This window comes from Ovis canadensis, chromosome 3, assembly GCF_042477335.2.
Source record: "Ovis canadensis isolate MfBH-ARS-UI-01 breed Bighorn chromosome 3, ARS-UI_OviCan_v2, whole genome shotgun sequence".
Lineage (NCBI taxonomy): Eukaryota > Metazoa > Chordata > Mammalia > Artiodactyla > Bovidae > Ovis > Ovis canadensis.
The window spans coordinates 202,379,972-202,397,084 of record NC_091247.1 but is presented as its reverse complement, the minus strand read 5'-3'; the positions used below and the strand labels follow the sequence as shown (position 1 = coordinate 202,397,084).

Here is a 17,113-nt window from a genome sequence, read left to right as displayed (position 1 = left end):
ATACATACAGCATTTTCTCTTTTGTTTTTATTTTTTAATATAAATTTATTTATTTTAATTGGAGGTTAATTACTTTACAATACTGTATTAGTTTTGCCATACATCAACATGAATCCACCATAGGTATAAAATGTATAATATCATATATGAAATGAATCACTAGTCCAGGTTCGATGCACGATACTGGATGCTTGGGGCTGGTGCACTGGGATGACCCAGAGGGATGGTATGGGAAGGGAGGAGGGAGGGGGTTCAGGATGGGGAACACGTGTATACAGCATTTTCTAAGACTGATTTGTATACAGTATGTCTTACTGGAACCTGTGATGGTGACACAGAAAACCTGAAAGCCATTCTGATAGAGGCCTCAACAACAAAAGAAGCAGACCATAAAGATTTTCGAAAAGAAACCTTCATCAGGAGCACCTCTGATAAATACAACCTTATTCAAGAGTTTACTTTTTCTGGTGATAACAAGAATAAACTACTCACCTTAGCGTATCTTCCAATCCAACTTCCCCACCATTACACACCCTCTCTGTACTAATTAATCCTTTCTATCACACTGCATCATTGCTCCATCAACACAAAATACCTGTGTACAAAACTTGTATTGTTTCCAAATGGAATGTTCTTTTCTAAACCCTCTAATTAGCCATCTTTCAAAGAGATTGTGAGATTGCCTTCTTCATTAAGCATTTCCTAATGATCCCAGATCACACTGATTTTTATCTTTTTAATTTCCAGAGCACAGAGCACTGCATCAAAATCCTGCTTATATAGTTGTGTTGGTGTCGGTCACTACTGTTTGGCATGTATTATCATGCCTACTTAACCAGACTCTGCATGTGTTCATGCAAAGCCTCTTCAGTTGTGTCCAATTCTGTGTGACTCTGTGGACCATAGCCCACCGGGCTCCTCTGCCCATCGGATTCTCCAAGCAAGAATACTGGACTGGATTGCCACGCCCTCCTTCAGGAGATCTTCCCAAGCCAGGGATTGAACCCACGTCTCTTGCATCTCCTGCACTAGTGGGTGGGTTCTTTACCACTACCACCACCTGGGAAGCCCTGAACAGACTCTAAACTCTTTAAAAGATAAATAATTTGAACTCCTGAACTTTTCCATATTAGCTACCTCTACCACAGGGCTGAGTATATACTAGGTGATTAACAAATGCTCACTGAATAACAAATCAGTCAAACTGAGCACATACTGGAAAGCATATTCAAAACAGATTTACAAATCAGCTCTTCCAATGTCCAGATTGAATATAATCTTTTAAAATACTCAATTGAGACTCTAAGAGAATCAAGACTTTTCAGTCAGTTTATATATTATCACGTTGTTCCTGATTCCTCATACAAAATGATACATAAGCCCGAGAATAGAGAGATTACACACAATAAGATGGCGGTAGCTGAGTGCTTAAGGATATGAGTTTGGGTTGTATTTGATTCAGTTGTGTGATCTTCCTTTTAATTTTGAAATTTTTTATTCCCATAGTAAATTTGAAAGAAAAGTACAATGAGCAGTACAGTTAATAGCCTGCCATATTATTATTATATAGAAAGAGGGATATAGATACACGCACACAAACAGACACACACTGCCTGGTGGCCAAACCATCTGAAAAAAGGCTCATGACACTTCGGCACATAAACTATGTAATCTTGAGCAACTTACTTCAACCTCCATAAGCTTTGGTTCCTCCATAAGCGAAACCTGGGAAAGGAGTGATAATCAGACACTCTTAATAGAGTTACTTAGGTTAAATCTTAAATACTTGGTATATAGCTGTTATCATTGTCACTAACTCCACAAAATCTATACCTTTCCTGTTACAGTCCAGTACTTCCCACATTTGGAACTGTCCATTAACTGCCTTGTCCACTGGACTCTTAGACCCCCATGAAGGTAGAATCTAGCTTTGTATCCACAGCAAGAAGCATGTGGTCTGTTTTACGGCCACAATTTAAAGATTAAAGATAACCTACCTAAAAAGGCCATTGTCACTGCTTGTGGAATACTTTGTTGGTGTGTTGTTGTTGTTCGGTTGCTAAGTCCTGTCCAACTCTTTGTGACCCCATGAACTGAAGCATATCAGGCTTCCCTGTCCTTCAGTATCTACCAGAGTTTTCTCAAACTCTTGTCCATTGAGTCAGTGATGACATTCAACCATCTCATCCTCTTTCACCCCCTTTTCTTCTTGCCCTCAATCTTTCCCAGCATCAGGTCTTTTCCAATGAGTCAGCTAATAATAACAATCCATTCCAATGATTATTAACAGTTAATTTATGTTCATTACAGAAAATATGTTTTAAAGAGACAAAAGAAAGTAAAATTAATGCATGATAATTCCACCACCAAAAAATAATCACTCAGTTGACATTATTTTTAAATTATTTCAAACTTTATTAAAATGTAGGCTTTATAATGCTACAACACATGTTTATTAACTGAGTCGTACCATCTCAAATTCACAAATGCAAATCACATTCTTTGCCCCTAATGTGTCATAAACTTTGCAGCTTACACGTTTCTTTGCAATTTGCCAGCAAATTTGGAGAACTCAGCAGTGGCCACAGGATTGGAAAAGGTCAGTTTTCATTCCAATTCCAAAGAAAGGCAATGCCAAAGAATGCTCAAACTACCGTTCAATTGCACTCATCTCACACGCTAGTCAAGTAATGCTCAAAATTTTCCAAGCCAGGCTTCAGCAATACGTGAACCGTGAACTTCCAGATGTTCAAGCTGGTTTTAGAAAAGGCAGAGGAACCAGAGATCAAATTGCCAACATCCGCTGGATCATGGAAAAAGCAAGAGAGTTTCAGAAAAACATCTATTTCTGTTTTATTGACTATGCCAAAGTCTTTGTGTGGATCACAATAAACTGGAAAATTCTAAAAGCGATGGGAATATCAGACCACCTGACCTGCCTCTTGAGAAACCTGTATGCAGGTCAGGAAGCAACAATTAGAACTGGACATGGAATGACAGACTGGTTCCAAATAGGAAAAGGAGTATGTCAAGGATGTATATTGTCACCCTGCTTATTTAACTTATATGCAGAGTACATCATGAGAAACACTGGGCTGGATGAAGCACAAGCTGGAATCAAGACTGCCAGGAGAAATATCAATAACCTCAGATATGCAGATGACACCACGCTTATGGCAGAAAGAGAAGAGGAACTAAAAAGCCTCCTGATGAGAGTGAAAGAGGAGAGTGAAAAAGTTGGCTTAAAGCTCAACATTTAGAAAACTAAGATCATGGCATCTGGTCTCATCACTTCATGGGAAATAGATGTGTAAACAGTGGAAACAGTGACAGACTTTATTTTTGGGGCCTCCCAAATCACTGCAGATGATGACTGCAGCCATGACATTAAAAGACACTTGCTCCTTAGAAGGGAAGTTATGACCAACCTAGATAGTATATTCAAAAGCAGAGACATTACTTTGCCAACAAAGGTCCGTCTAGTCAAGGCTATGGTTTTTCCACTGGTCATGTATGGATGTGAGAGTTGGACTGTGAAGAAAGCTGAGTGCCAAAGAATTGATGCTTCTAAACTGTGGTGCTAGAGAAGACTCTTGAGAGTCCCTTGGACTACAAGGAGATCCAACCAGTCTATTCTAAAGGAGATTAACACGTGTATACCCATGGCGGATTCATGTTGATGTATGGCAAAACTAATAAAATATTGTTAAGTAAAAAAAATAAAATAAAATCTGAAAAAATAAATAAAGAAATAAAGGAGATTAGTCCTGGGTGTTCTTTGAAAGGACTGATGCTAAAGCTGAAACTCCAATACTTTGGCCAACTCATGCGAACAGTTGACTCAGTGGAAAAGACTGGTGCTGGGAGGGATTGGGGGCAGGAGGAAAAGGGGACAACAGAGGATGAGATGGCTGGATGGCATCACCGACTCGATGGACATGAGTTTGAGTGAACTCCAGGAATTGGTGATGGGCAAGGAGGCCTGGCGTGCTGCGAATCATGGGGTCACAAAGAGTCGGACATGACTGAGCAACTAAAGTGAACTGAAGCAAACAAAATGCAGACAACCTGGGTCTTATTTGCCTCGGGATTCCTCTAGGACCTTATAAGAGGGTTGTTACACATAAATGTTATTGTCAAATAAAAATCAGGTCCATTAAAATTTAAAAACCAATTGCAGAATGATCATCAGCACTTTCAAAAGGCTACTTCTGGCAAACTGTGCCATAATCCTTCCCATGAACCTCAATATAGTTTGAGAATTTGTTTTTGGTGAAAGATAGACTCGTAGATCATGAGCCTTCTCTTTTCACACAAATGCATGATTTCATTGGGATTTTTACATAATGAAAAATAAAAGTCAGGTTTCTCAGAGTATAAGCTTATGCCACCCTGAAGCAAAGCACGGTAATTGTGGAGTAGAACAGGAATGTCAATTTCGGTATAAAGAAAAATTTTATTTTAAAGCCTTATGGAGATAATTCTTTTATAAGAACTGATGATACTGTAAATATTCAAATATAAAATACTTTAGTAGTTTTACTGAAGTTTGTAGTCTGCCATTTGATATGAGCTGGCTTGATTCCCAGAAAGAAGTCTATTGTGTATTTATTCAGTCAAATGAGCCCTGGACCATCTCCGAAGACACTGCCCATTCACTCAAGTTGGCCTCAGAGCTAATCTATATTCTTGAACTTGTTGGGTGGCTCAAAACCTTGGAAACATACCTGGCTTTCTTTTTTTTATTTGCTTCTTTTTATATATGTAACCCAAGCCTTTGTGTAATTCTCAGTTTTATCAAATAAACTTATCATCCTATTTCCAAATATTCTCTTTCCCCTTGCTGTCATTTTATGTGCTCACCCAAACCACTATAAAATAATTGTGAACAATCAGGCTGAGCGTGTCAAAATTTTCTGTGAGGTGACTGATAATTCTTTCTACATCTACTTTCAATCCTATGTACCCAATTTTTTTAGATAAATGAAATATCTGTTATATACCAAAGAATATAAATAAATTATAAAAACAAATATTGACTATTTAAAAACCTGACTATTTCAAATTTCACAGATAATATTACTGAAAAGGTCAGGGACTTCCTTGGTGGTTCAGTGGCTAAGACTGTGCTGCCAATGCAGGGGGCTCAGGTTGGATAACTGATCAGGGAACTAGATCCCTCATGTCACAAGAAACCAAAAACAAAAGATTCTACATGCTGCAACTAAGACCACATGAAGTCAAATATATAAATAAATTCAAATAGAAGATTTTTAAAAGCTTAATAAAACAGTGAGAGAGATGATAGATAGAGATGCCATCTATTTAACATATACTCATTCAAACACCTATACATAGGAATGATAAGGCAAAACATGCTCAGGTTGCTTGTGAGGTGTGTGTATATATGACATATAATAGATTTCTACTTCCAACAATACACCTGACTAGACGATTCAGGGAAATATCCCTCTACAGAACAACTGAATTTTGTAAACAACATAAATATATGAAAATTGTTGCTGACCTCAAAGAACAGGAACACTTTCCAAAGACATGGTGTTGGTGGTTTAGTTGCTAAGTTGCATCCAACTCTTTTCAACCCTATGGACTGTATGTAGCCTGCCAGGCTTCTCTATCCATGGGATTTCCCAAGCAAGAATACTGAAGTGGGTTACCATTTCCTTCTCCAAAGGATCTTTCAGATTCAGGGATCAAACCTGGATCTCCTCCACTGGCAGGCAGGTTCTTTACCACTAAGCCACCAGGGAAGTCTTTCCTAAGGACATACTCTTTTTCTTAAGACATCACTGGGGCCAGACTGGTAGTAGACCTCCAGGAGGAGCAGAGTTCCCAGAAGGCAGGTATTGTAGTAGCTACTGTCAGGAAATTCAGCCTCAAGCCAGCCTTGGGCCAGGATGAGTCTCAGAACACGGAGCTGGATCTCACATGCACAGCTTAGGTAGTTTCAGAACTGATGCTTCCAATCTGTGGTGCTGGAGAAGACTCTTGAGAGTCCCTTGGACAGTATGACCAAACCAGTCAATCTTAAAGGAAATAAACCCTGAATATTCATTGGAAGGACGGATGCTGAAGCTGAAGCCCCAATACTTTGTCCACCAGGTGCAAAGAGCCAACTCAATGGAAAATATCCTGATGCTGGGAAAGACTGAAGGCAGGAGGAGAAGGGGGCGGCAGAGGATGAGATTGTTGAATGGTACCACTGACTCAATGGATGTGAATTTGAGCAAACTCCAAGAGATGGTGAAGGACAGAGCAGCCTGGCATGCTGCAGTCCTTGGGGTCTCAAAGAGTCAGACATGACTGAGCAACTGAACAAAAATAGTCAGCAGGAAAAAAAATAATTCGCTACAAAGCAATTACTCAATTTTTCAATTAAGGCATAAAGGATTAAGCAACAAACTCACAATATTTGATGTGAAACATACTTGAAAGAAAGCCACCATTCAGAGAAAGGGTAAACAACAGGTCCAGGGGCTGTTGCTACAGAACACAGAAGAATGACATACAAAATGATTAATGAAATAGAGAATAAAATCAGAGATCGAATGCCAAAACGAGATTATTAAGAACAACCCTGGATCTAGAACAACAAGGATCTAGTTGTTCTAGATCTAGAACAAGGATCTAGTTCCCTAACCAGATATATCTGCATTAAAATGTACAGAAACATACACTGTTGGAATAAAAAAATCTCAATCAAGGGGTTAAACTAAAAATAAAACACAGCTGAAGAGAGAATTAATGACTAATACACACACAGACACATGCACGCATACACACAAAGAAATTACCCAGAATGAAGCAGAGAAGACAGAGGGTCGCAAAACATGCAGATATCAGGCATATGGAAAACCAAATAATTAGGAGTAACATAATCCTAATTGAAATTACAGAAGAAGAGACTAGGAAATGAAAAAAAAAAAACAATGTGACTGATCTAGAAAACAATCTAGTGAAATGGGCTCTAAAAATAAAAGTCTTTGAAAAAAAATGTGTTAATATTGATACACAGTCACATACTTTAAAGCTTTAAACATGCAATACTTCAGCTGAGAAACATTTTACATTTTTTCAGATATTTTCTATGATTCACAAGGTTGAATATAAAAATTATCTAATATTCTATTTTTTTAATTGGAGTATAGTTGCTTTATAATGTTTAGTTTCTGCTGTTCTACTAGAATTTTAGTATTTTTAGATTAAATAAAATTGGCACTCCTGAGGGCAGAACTTAGTTGTATAAATTTGTGACTGATTTCAGGTTCTCAGTCAAAATCTACAGGCAACCGCCATCAATACAAGAAGAGGAGAGCAGATTGGTTGTTGTGGTAATAGGAAAGAGAAAGGAATCTAAATGAAATTGAAGCATAATTAGCACTTTTTTACACCTAGAAAGAAATCTGGTGAAACTCTGTCTCCTACTAAAATTTTAAATTACATAGACCTGAAAGTTGGGAGCATTTAACAAATCTATACATTAAAATGTAACAGCAGAAAAATTCAGCAAGTGTTTGCTTGTTTTAAAGGTCATATTTTGTTACTCTAACCCTGTAAATATTTAAATCATGTCATTATATTTATATTTAATATGCACAAGTACCACCAGAAGCATGTTTTATAACCCGGTTCATCTTCCCCACCATCATATGAAGTATGTGCTATTTTTGCTATATTTATAAGTGAGGAATGGTGAAGAATTCATCTGCCAATAGAGGAGAACTGGGTTCTATCCCTGTGTTGAGAAGATCCCCTGGAGTAGGAAATGGCAACTCACTTCAGTATTTTTGCCTGTGAAATCCCATGGACAGAGACCCTGGCAGGCTACAATCCATGGGGGTTGCAAAAGAGTCAGACACAACTTAGCAACTAAACAACAAAACCGAGTGAATTAAGTATCTTGCCAGAATCACAAAGTTAGCAAAAAGAACATTGTCTATTAACATTTTTGAGTAATGTGATTTTTAAAATGTGTCATTGTGAAATATACTGTTCTTAAGTGAACATTCAAAGTTAATCCTGCAATGATAATGGTACACAAATCAAAAGTAAATTTCTAGTTTTCAGATCATTTCTAAAACCTCCTCTTCATCAACCTTTTCCAAACCTCCCCATATAATAAAAAATTAGCCTGCCTTCCTTTGGCCACCTATGAAAGTGAAAGTGTTAGTCACTCAGTCTTGTCCAACTCTTTGCAACCCCCTGGACTGTAGCCCACCAAGTTCCTTTGACCATGAGATTCTCAGGGGAAAAATACTGGAGTGGGTAGCCATTTCCTCCTCTGGTGGAATCTTGCCAACCCAGAGATCGAACCCAGGTCTTCTGCACTGAAGGCAGATTCATACTCCTCGGATCTCACTCTACTGAGGCCCTCCTACAAGGGCAGAGCTAGAAAAGTACGGCAGAAACAAAGAGGAAAGGCAGTCGCTACAGGATTCACTTGAACTCAAGTAGCCATCAATAACTGAGCCACCTCTTCTCAGCAGATAGGACATCCAACCCTATTGACTATGCATTTTCAGGAAATTTTGAGGAGTGATTAAGGTTCTATTGATGTGGAAGCAAATACATTATGACTCTAAGACTCTCGGGTGAACATGACTGATATTTTGAATGTGGTCTGGCATGTATCAGGCAATAGATTGCTTTCTGAAATTGGGTAATAAATTGTCAAAGAGAGAGAGAGAGAGAGAGATAAGTTTACATTGAATTGTCAGGCATGTCACTGGCCAGAAAAACCAATTTCAATCAATGGGACTGGATGCAGCACCATCTCCATTCATTTTCATCTGGGTTTCAAAGGCTACGGTCCTACTAAATAATATTCCATTTCACTGCAAACACCAGTGTTAATATGATCCTTTCCTTCTGGATGACCTGATCCCAGGACCATACAAAAAACACACCACTGAGTACTAAAAATAAATCCAGCATGAGGGAGAGTTCTTCCCTTTCATCTTCCACACTGGGGTATTATTACAATTTTAATGATCTGCCTAGGATTTTTCATACACTCTGTTTCTTTTGAAGGAAGGACAGGAAACCTATTGAAACACACCAATCTCCTTGAAAGGTCTACAGCAATAGAGCAGTGGGAATAGATACTTTGCTATAAAGAAAGAAAAAGAGTAAAGCGATCAGAAATGTATCACTTTGGTCTGTCATGATATACTGCTTTTCCTTTAGAGAGAACAGGTACTTGTGCTCTAATATTGTCTTTTCAGTTACTACATTATTCCTTTAAGGTATTCAGAGCATTAACAATCCACATAAAAAAGATAATAATCTGGTCTGTAAATATTATCGCTGCTTTAGAACCTTCTAGTCAACCCAGTGCAATCATTTGATTACATATTTGGTCAAGCTGCTTTCATTTCTTCCCAAAGGGAAATTTAACAATTTTTTAAAAATGATTGAAATTTCATCTATACAACTGGGAAGTGTTATATGCTAGTAATAAAGAATCCTCCTGCCAATGCAAGAGACGCAAGAGACAAGAGTTCAGTCCCTGGGTCAGGAAGATCCCCTGGAGTAGGAAATGACATCCCACTCCAGTATTCTTGCCTGGAAAATTCCATGGGCAGAGGAGCCTGGTGGGCTACGGTCCATGGGGCCACAGGAGTCAAACCCAAGTGAGCAACTGAGCACACACAGTTAGAAGTACTAGGAGTTGGGGTAGGAATAATGAAGGAAGTAATATTTGAGAAATTACTATACAATAGACGTTGCATAGTGGGTATATTACTGTATGATGGTTACATTCAGTGTTATCACATTTAAATTTCTCAACAAACCCCAAATCTCAGCTAAGCCTGTGTGGAAGGAAAATATCCCAAACATTTAGGGTCAAATAAAGTAATGATTTTTTTTTTACAATTTATCAATTACTCAAAGCCATGACACATTTTAGTTTGCTCAATATTTGGATTATGATTTGAAAAAAAAAATCTTCCTTTGCCCAGAGTTCCTAATTGTCCTGTCTTTCTTTCTTCTGGTTGGTAAAACAAATTAATATCTTATCAACAAAATGATATAATTTCTTGATTAAAAAAAATTTGTCATAAAATTTGCTTTCTTCTTGAAGACATTCTTTCTGCATACCTTGGACTTCATCTTAGAATTTGGATCACCCAAAGATTTTATCATACTACTTGGTTAGTTTTACTGTTTCTTGGGTTCTGTATCCTCTTTTCTCTTGGATTCATTTTTATTTCTCTTCACATATCTTCAAATACGCTCTTCATAAAAAATGAATGAGAGACAGAATTTCTGGACTTCTTGCTAGACTTTCTGGAGTGTCTTTTTGGCCAGGTCAACATTCAGAAAACTAAGATGGTGGCATCTGCTCCCATCACTTCATGGCAAATAGATGGGGAAACAGTGGCTGACTTTATTTTGGAGGGCTCCAAAATCACTGCAGATGGTGACTGCAGCCATGAAATTAAAAGATGCTTACTCCTTGGAAGGAAAGTTATGACCAATCTAGACAGCATATTAAAAAGTAGAGACATTACTTTGTCAACAAAGGTCTATCTAGTCAAGGCTATGGTTTTTCCAGTAGTTATGTATGGATATGAGAGTTGGACTATAAAGAAAGCTGAGTGCCAAAGAATTGATGCTTTTAAACTATAGTGGTGGAGAAGACTCTTGAGAATCCCTTTGACTGCGAGGAGATCCAACCAGTCCATCATAAAGGAGATAAGTCCTGGGTGTTCATTGGAAGGACTGATGTTGAAGCTGAAACTCCAATACTTTGGCCACCTGATGCAAAGAGCTGACTCATTTGAAAAGACTATGATGCTGAGAAAGATTGAGGGTGGGAGGAGAAGGGGACAACAGAGGATGAGATGGTTGGATGGGATCACTGACTCAATGGACATGAATTTGAGTAAACTCCGGACATTGGTGATGGACAGGGAGGCCTGGCATGCTGTGGTTCATGCAGTCACAAAGTTGGACACGACTGAGCAACTGAACTGAACTGAACTGAGAATTCTAGAATAAAAATCTCTCCCTTCAGACTTAAAGTTATTGAACCATTATCTTCCTGCATCCAGTGCTACTGATAAAAAGTCTGAGGCCAATGTAATTCCCTTTCCTTTGTAGGTAAGTAGCTTTCCCTCTGAACAATTTTCAGTCTTCATTTTATTCATCAGAATAAATTTAGTCTTCTGAAGTTAATCAGGGATATACTTCACATACTGCTACTGCTACTGCTAAGTCACTTCAGTCGTGTCTGACTCTGTGTGACCCCACAGACGGCAGCCCACCAGGCTCCCCCGTCCCTGGGATTCTCCAGGCAAGAACACTGGAGTGGGTTGCCATTTCCTTCTCCAGTGCATGAAAGTGAAAAGTGAAAGTGAAGTCGCTCAGTCGTGTCCGACCCTCAGCGACCCCATGGACTGCAGCCTTCCAGGCTCCTCCGTCCATGGGATTTTCCAGGCAAGAGTACTGGAGTGGGTTGCCATTGCCTTCTCCGTACTTCACATAAGATGTTAAAAAGTATTCTTCAGTATGGCATTTCAAAGGCCTTTCAGTTTGATCACTCAGATATTTCATTTATCCTGAGAATTACTTATTTTGTATTTCTTTCTTTTTTCCCTCAATTTTCTATTCTTAGGACTTTCCTTAGATGTTTGTTGGAGCTCATGGGTAGATTCTTCATTTGTCTTAAATTGTTGCTAATCAAGAACCATATTTTTAATTACCAAAAACTCCTTTCTTTAACAGTTCCTTCCCTAAGGTAGCCTATTGTTAGTTTCAGAGTCTTGTCTCTGGGAAAGTAACCAGATTAAAGAGGACTAAGAAGATTGGTAAGAAAGCTAAGGCTATTGTACAGATCCTTCACTGGAGACTTTTGCTGTGAATCTTGGTTGAAAAAAAAATGATACAAGGTGCTCGGGGCTGGTGCACTAGGATGACCCAGAGGGATGGGATGCAGAGGAAGGCGGGAGGGGGGTTCAGCATGGGGAACACATGTGCACTCATGGCAGATTCAAGTCAATGTATGGCAAAACCAATACAATATTGTAAAGTAAAATAAATAAATATTTTTTTAAAAAAAAGAAAAACAAAACCAAGAAAATGGTAGCTAGAGAGTGCAATAGAGTCAAGTGAATTTGTTTTCTTTTGAATTTTTGGCTTCATAACTGGAGAGATGTATTTTTTTGAAAGCCAGCAGGAAGCATTAAGGGTCCTTGGAGAACAGACTCTTTTCCCTACCACACACATACCCAGGGCTGGTATAGCCATTGCACTCCAATAAGGTTGAAGTGATTAAAAGACCGAGTTACCTCCTTAATCACTGGTAAAGACCACTGCCACAACTCCTTTGAGGGTTATGTACTGTCAGCATTTCTGAGGCTGCCCCAGGAATATCATAACTTCTCTCAATTCAGAAGCAAAAGAGTTATTTCTGGAACTCCAGAGGGACTCCAGAACTCTATTCTAGTGCTAAAAGAGAATTTCTTTTTGATTACTGAGTGCCTGTGAACATCGGCACCCCACATTTCCACTTTCTGCACACAGATTCTTTGCGAGGACCACAGAAGCCTGACTTTTCTGTACCATACCCTCTCCCCAGCCCCAAGGAGGTCAAGTTTGGCACCACAGGGAAGGCACTTTGACAGTGACCAGCATGCTGACCTGCCACCACTCACTATGGTTCTGATTTGCTCCAACCGGAGCAGGCCTGACCCGCCACCCCCCCAAAATGGGGTGAGAAGGAGGCTTCCTTGGTAGCAACACTGGCATCCTTTAGTTAAATGACAAGTGTCCACCTGGGTCCCCAAGGTTATGACCAACTGTCACCAGCCAGTTTTTGGCCCTTAGATGATTGCCATGGGGTCTACACCTCTATAGGACTTTGGTTCTGAGACCATGGGGAGAGGAGGAGAGAGAAATGTAGGTAATGAGGTCATTTTGCACAAAATGGCTAGGTGCTTTGGTTCTGATGGCCTGGCCTAAATGGAAGGATCCCAAGGGCAGTTTGGAAACACTTGGAATGGATGAAGGTGCCCCTTTTCAGCACTTCAGTTAAATTTCACCTTCATTTAGTGAGATCAGTTCAGTTCAGTTCAGTTGAACAGTGTCCGACTCCTTGCAACCCCATGTACTGCAGCACGCCATGCCTCCCTGTCCATCACCAACTCCCGGAGTTTACTCAAACTCATGTCCATTGAGTCAGTGATGCCATCCAACCATCTCATCCTCTGTTGTCCTCTTCTCCTCCCACCTTCAATCTTTTTCAGCATCAGGGTCTTTTCAAATGGGTCAGTTCTTTGCTTCAGGTGGCCAAACTATTGGAGTTTCAGTTTCAACATCAGTCCTTCCAATGAATATTGAGGACTAATTTCCTTTAGAATGGACTATTTGGATCTCCATACAGTCCAAGGGACTCTCAAGAGTCTTCTCTAACACCACAGCTTAAAAGCATCATTTTTTTGGCTCTCAGCTTTCTTTATAGTCTAACTCTCACGTCCATACATGACTATTAGAAAAACCATAGCCTTGACTAGATGGACCTTTGTTGGCAAAGTAATGTCTCTGCTTTTTAATATGCTGTCTAGGTTGGTCAGAACTTTTCTTCAAGGAGCAAGTGTCTTAATTTCATGGCTGCAGTCACCATCTGCAGTGACTTTGGAGCCCAAAAAAATAGTCTGTCACTGTTTCCACTGTTTCTCCATCTATTTATTTAGTGGGATAAGTCCATTAAAATGGACTAAATACCCACTTGTCACAAGAGTTACAAGCATTAAAATTTTTTGAACAAAAATGACAGTATGTCTGAAGCACAGCCAAACATATACATCCTGCCTTTGACTGTGTGGATCACAATAAACTGTGGAAAACTGTGAAAGAGATAGGAATACCAGACCACCTGACCTGCCTCTTGAGAATCCTGTATGCAGGTCAGGAAGCAACAATAGAACTGGACATGGAACAACAGACTGGTTCCAAGTAAGAAAAGGAGTATGTCAAGGCTGTATATTATCACCCACTTATTTAACTTATATACAGAGTACATCATGAGAAATGCTGGGCTGGAGGAAGCACAAGCTGGAATCAAGATTGTCAGGAGAAATATCAATAACCTCAGATATGCAGATGATACCACCCTTATGGCAGACAGTGAAGAAGAACTAAAGAGCCTCTTGATGAAAGTGAAAGAGGGTGAAAGAGTTGGCTTAAAACTCAACATTCAGAAAACTAAGATCATGGCATCTGGTCCCATCACTTCATAGCAAATAGATGTGTAAACAGTGGAAACAGTGGCAGACTTTATTTTTCTGGGCTCCAAAATCATTGCAGATGGTGATTGCAGCCATGAAATTAAAAGATGCTTACTCCTTGGAAGGAAGTTATGACCAACCTAGAGAACATATTAAAAAGCAGAGACATTACTTTGTCAACAAAGGTCCATCTAGTCAAGGCTATGGTTTTTCTAATAGTCATGTATGGATGTGAGAGTTGGACTATAAAGAAAGCTAAGTACCAAAGAATTGGTGCTTTTGAACTGTGGTGTTGGAGAAGACTCTTGAAAGTCCCTTGGACTGCAAAGAGATCCAACTAGTCCATCCTAAAGGAGATCGGCCCTGGGTGTTCATTGGAAGGACTGATATTGAAGCTGAAACTCCAATACTTTGGCCACTTGATGCAAAGAGCTGACCCATTTGAAAAGACCCTGATGCTGAGAAAGATGGAGGGTGGGAGGAGAAGGGGATGACAGGATGAGATGGTTGGATGGTATCACTGACTCAATGGACATGGTTTTGGGTAGACTCTGGCAGTTGGTGATAGACAGGGAGGCTTGGCGTGCTGTGGTTCATGCAGTCGCAAAGAGTTGGACATGACTGAATGAGTGAACTGAAGTGATACATCCTGCATGATTTCAGTGACTGTTTGTGTCTAAGTCAGACACAAACCATGATGAAGAATTAAATGGTGAAACTCTATAGAAAGGTGAGGAAACAATTATCAAGTCAGGTGAGAGGTGAATTTGATCTGTGGAGAGGCAGGCATCTAAGGGTTTCTAAGGTGCTGACAGTATCCCATTTCTTGACCTGGGTAGTGGTTTCATGGGTATTTCCTGCAAATTCATTATTAAATAACACATTTATGTTTACATACTTGCTTGAATGTATATCACATTAAATATTTCCTTTGAGAAAAAAAGATTTCACTGGAATTGGCTGGAAGCCAATTGCTGGTATGGAGCAATGCACAAAAGAGTATAAAAGGTGCCCTTCTACCCACTGATGAAGAATAGCCACTGAGGAAAGCAACCACGGCTATGTGCTGCTGAGTGGCTGGGAGCTACCTATGGTAGACACGACGGACATAAATAGCCTCAACACATGGCAACGGTGGTGATGGTTTAGTCAGTAAGTCATGTCCCGCTCTTGTAACCCCACAGACTGTAGCCCACCAGGCTCCTCTGTCCATGGGATTTTCCAGGCAAGAATACTGGAGTGGGTTGCTGTGCCCTCCTCCAGGGGATCTTCCTGACCCAGGGATCAAATCTGGGTCTCCTGCATTGGCAGCTGGATTCTTTACTGACTGAGTTACCAGGAAAACCCAGTCTCAACATATAGATGATATTAAATTGCAGAAATATCACTAGGAAGTGATGGGTCTTGAGTATTACCTCTGTTTTAAAAATAAATTATTTAATTTTAAGTTAATTTTTAATTATGGCTTTGTTTAACCACCAATTCACAAAACTGAAAATTTAACAAGTTACTGGTAACCCAGTGCAAGCCCGCTTCAGCACATCACTGACTACTGCTCCCAACAGGGGACTTAATGAGAGCAAAAAAGAATGGAAGCAAACCAACGTCTGGGCTGGGAAACCAAATCCATATAGGGCACGATTTATTTATTTATGCATTTAAGAACTACATGGCACTTACTACCCACCAGGTGCTGGTTGTAGCCCTGTACAAATATACACTGTGACAGCTCTGACTTTGCCCAAACCAGAGGCATACACTGGAATTAACTACTCAAGACCTTCAAAGATGAATAGAGTCTGAAGCTCATCAAGAATTGGGTCAAGACACACACACTGTCCAAGGACAGAGGAAGTTTAGCATCATGGAGGGAAACTGCTGTGATTAATCATGGTCGTTAATGAAGCATTTACAAAAGAGTTAATGAACGGCTCCAGTTGGACACAGGAAGAAAAGGGGGGTCAAGGGAACGAAAGAGGAAGTAACTAAGGAGAGTAGGGGAGGGGTGGTTAATTGTCTTTATGGAGGACTAAGAACAAGGAGACAATGAAACGTGAGGATCAAAGGATGGTGATGGACAAGCATTCCTATCTGGTTGCTTTGGAGCCCAGTGGATCTCCCTAAAGTCGCAAGAAACTTCAGAGCTTCCAACACAACCTGAAAAGCAAGCATGAAAGATAAGACTCCCTCTAAGTATAATTAAAAGTGTTATGTTCAGGACTTCCCTGATGGTCCCATGGCTAACAGGCTACACCCCCAATGCAGAGGAAGGCCAGGTTTCATCCCTGGTCAGGGAACTAGATCCCACATGCCACAACTAAGAGTCTGCATGCAGCAACTTAAAAATTTTTAAAAAGTGGATGAATGATAAAGACAGTTGTCAGTTCTATTAACCGTAATCAATATAATATTAAAACTTTTAAATTATTGTATAATTTTAAATGATGTTATGAAAATCTGCAACTGCCAGATACTAGAATCTAGAACTAGGTAATTATGACTGGTTATTTTTTTCCTTGCAGTTTTATTGAAATATAATTGACATACAGCACTGTATAGGTTTACAGTGAACAGCATAATGGCTTAACTTCCATATATCATGAAATGATAACAAGAAGTTTAGTGAACATTTATCACCCCAAATAGATAAGAAGCAGATGCCAGCAATACTATGTAGGAAGCTACAGGTGTTGAAATCTAATTGGACACGGGTGTCAAATGATAGGTGTTGGTCCAATTCTAGAAGCTACTGTCACATTTTATACTGAGCTAAGCAGTAGTCTACTGGAATGTCACACTAATTTAAAATGGGAGTTTCACAGGAGGTTTTAGTTTTCTGTTTCGATTTGACATTCACTTAC

The 17,113-nt window shown here is 39.5% G+C and overlaps 1 long non-coding RNA gene across 4 annotated transcripts in view; it reads right to left on the bottom strand.

Annotated features, from left to right (window-relative positions):
* LOC138437756 (uncharacterized) overlaps positions 1–17,113 on the bottom strand; it is an 87,874-nt gene that overhangs the window by 18,995 nt on the left and 51,766 nt on the right. For 2 of the 4 annotated variants that reach the window (XR_011256135.1, XR_011256138.1), the window contains exon 3: positions 1,687–1,725. The exons of the other annotated variants lie outside the window; for them this stretch is intronic. This is a non-coding gene — a long non-coding RNA (uncharacterized lncRNA). The remainder of the gene's footprint in view (positions 1–1,686; positions 1,726–17,113) is intronic. 4 annotated transcript variants of the gene reach the window in all.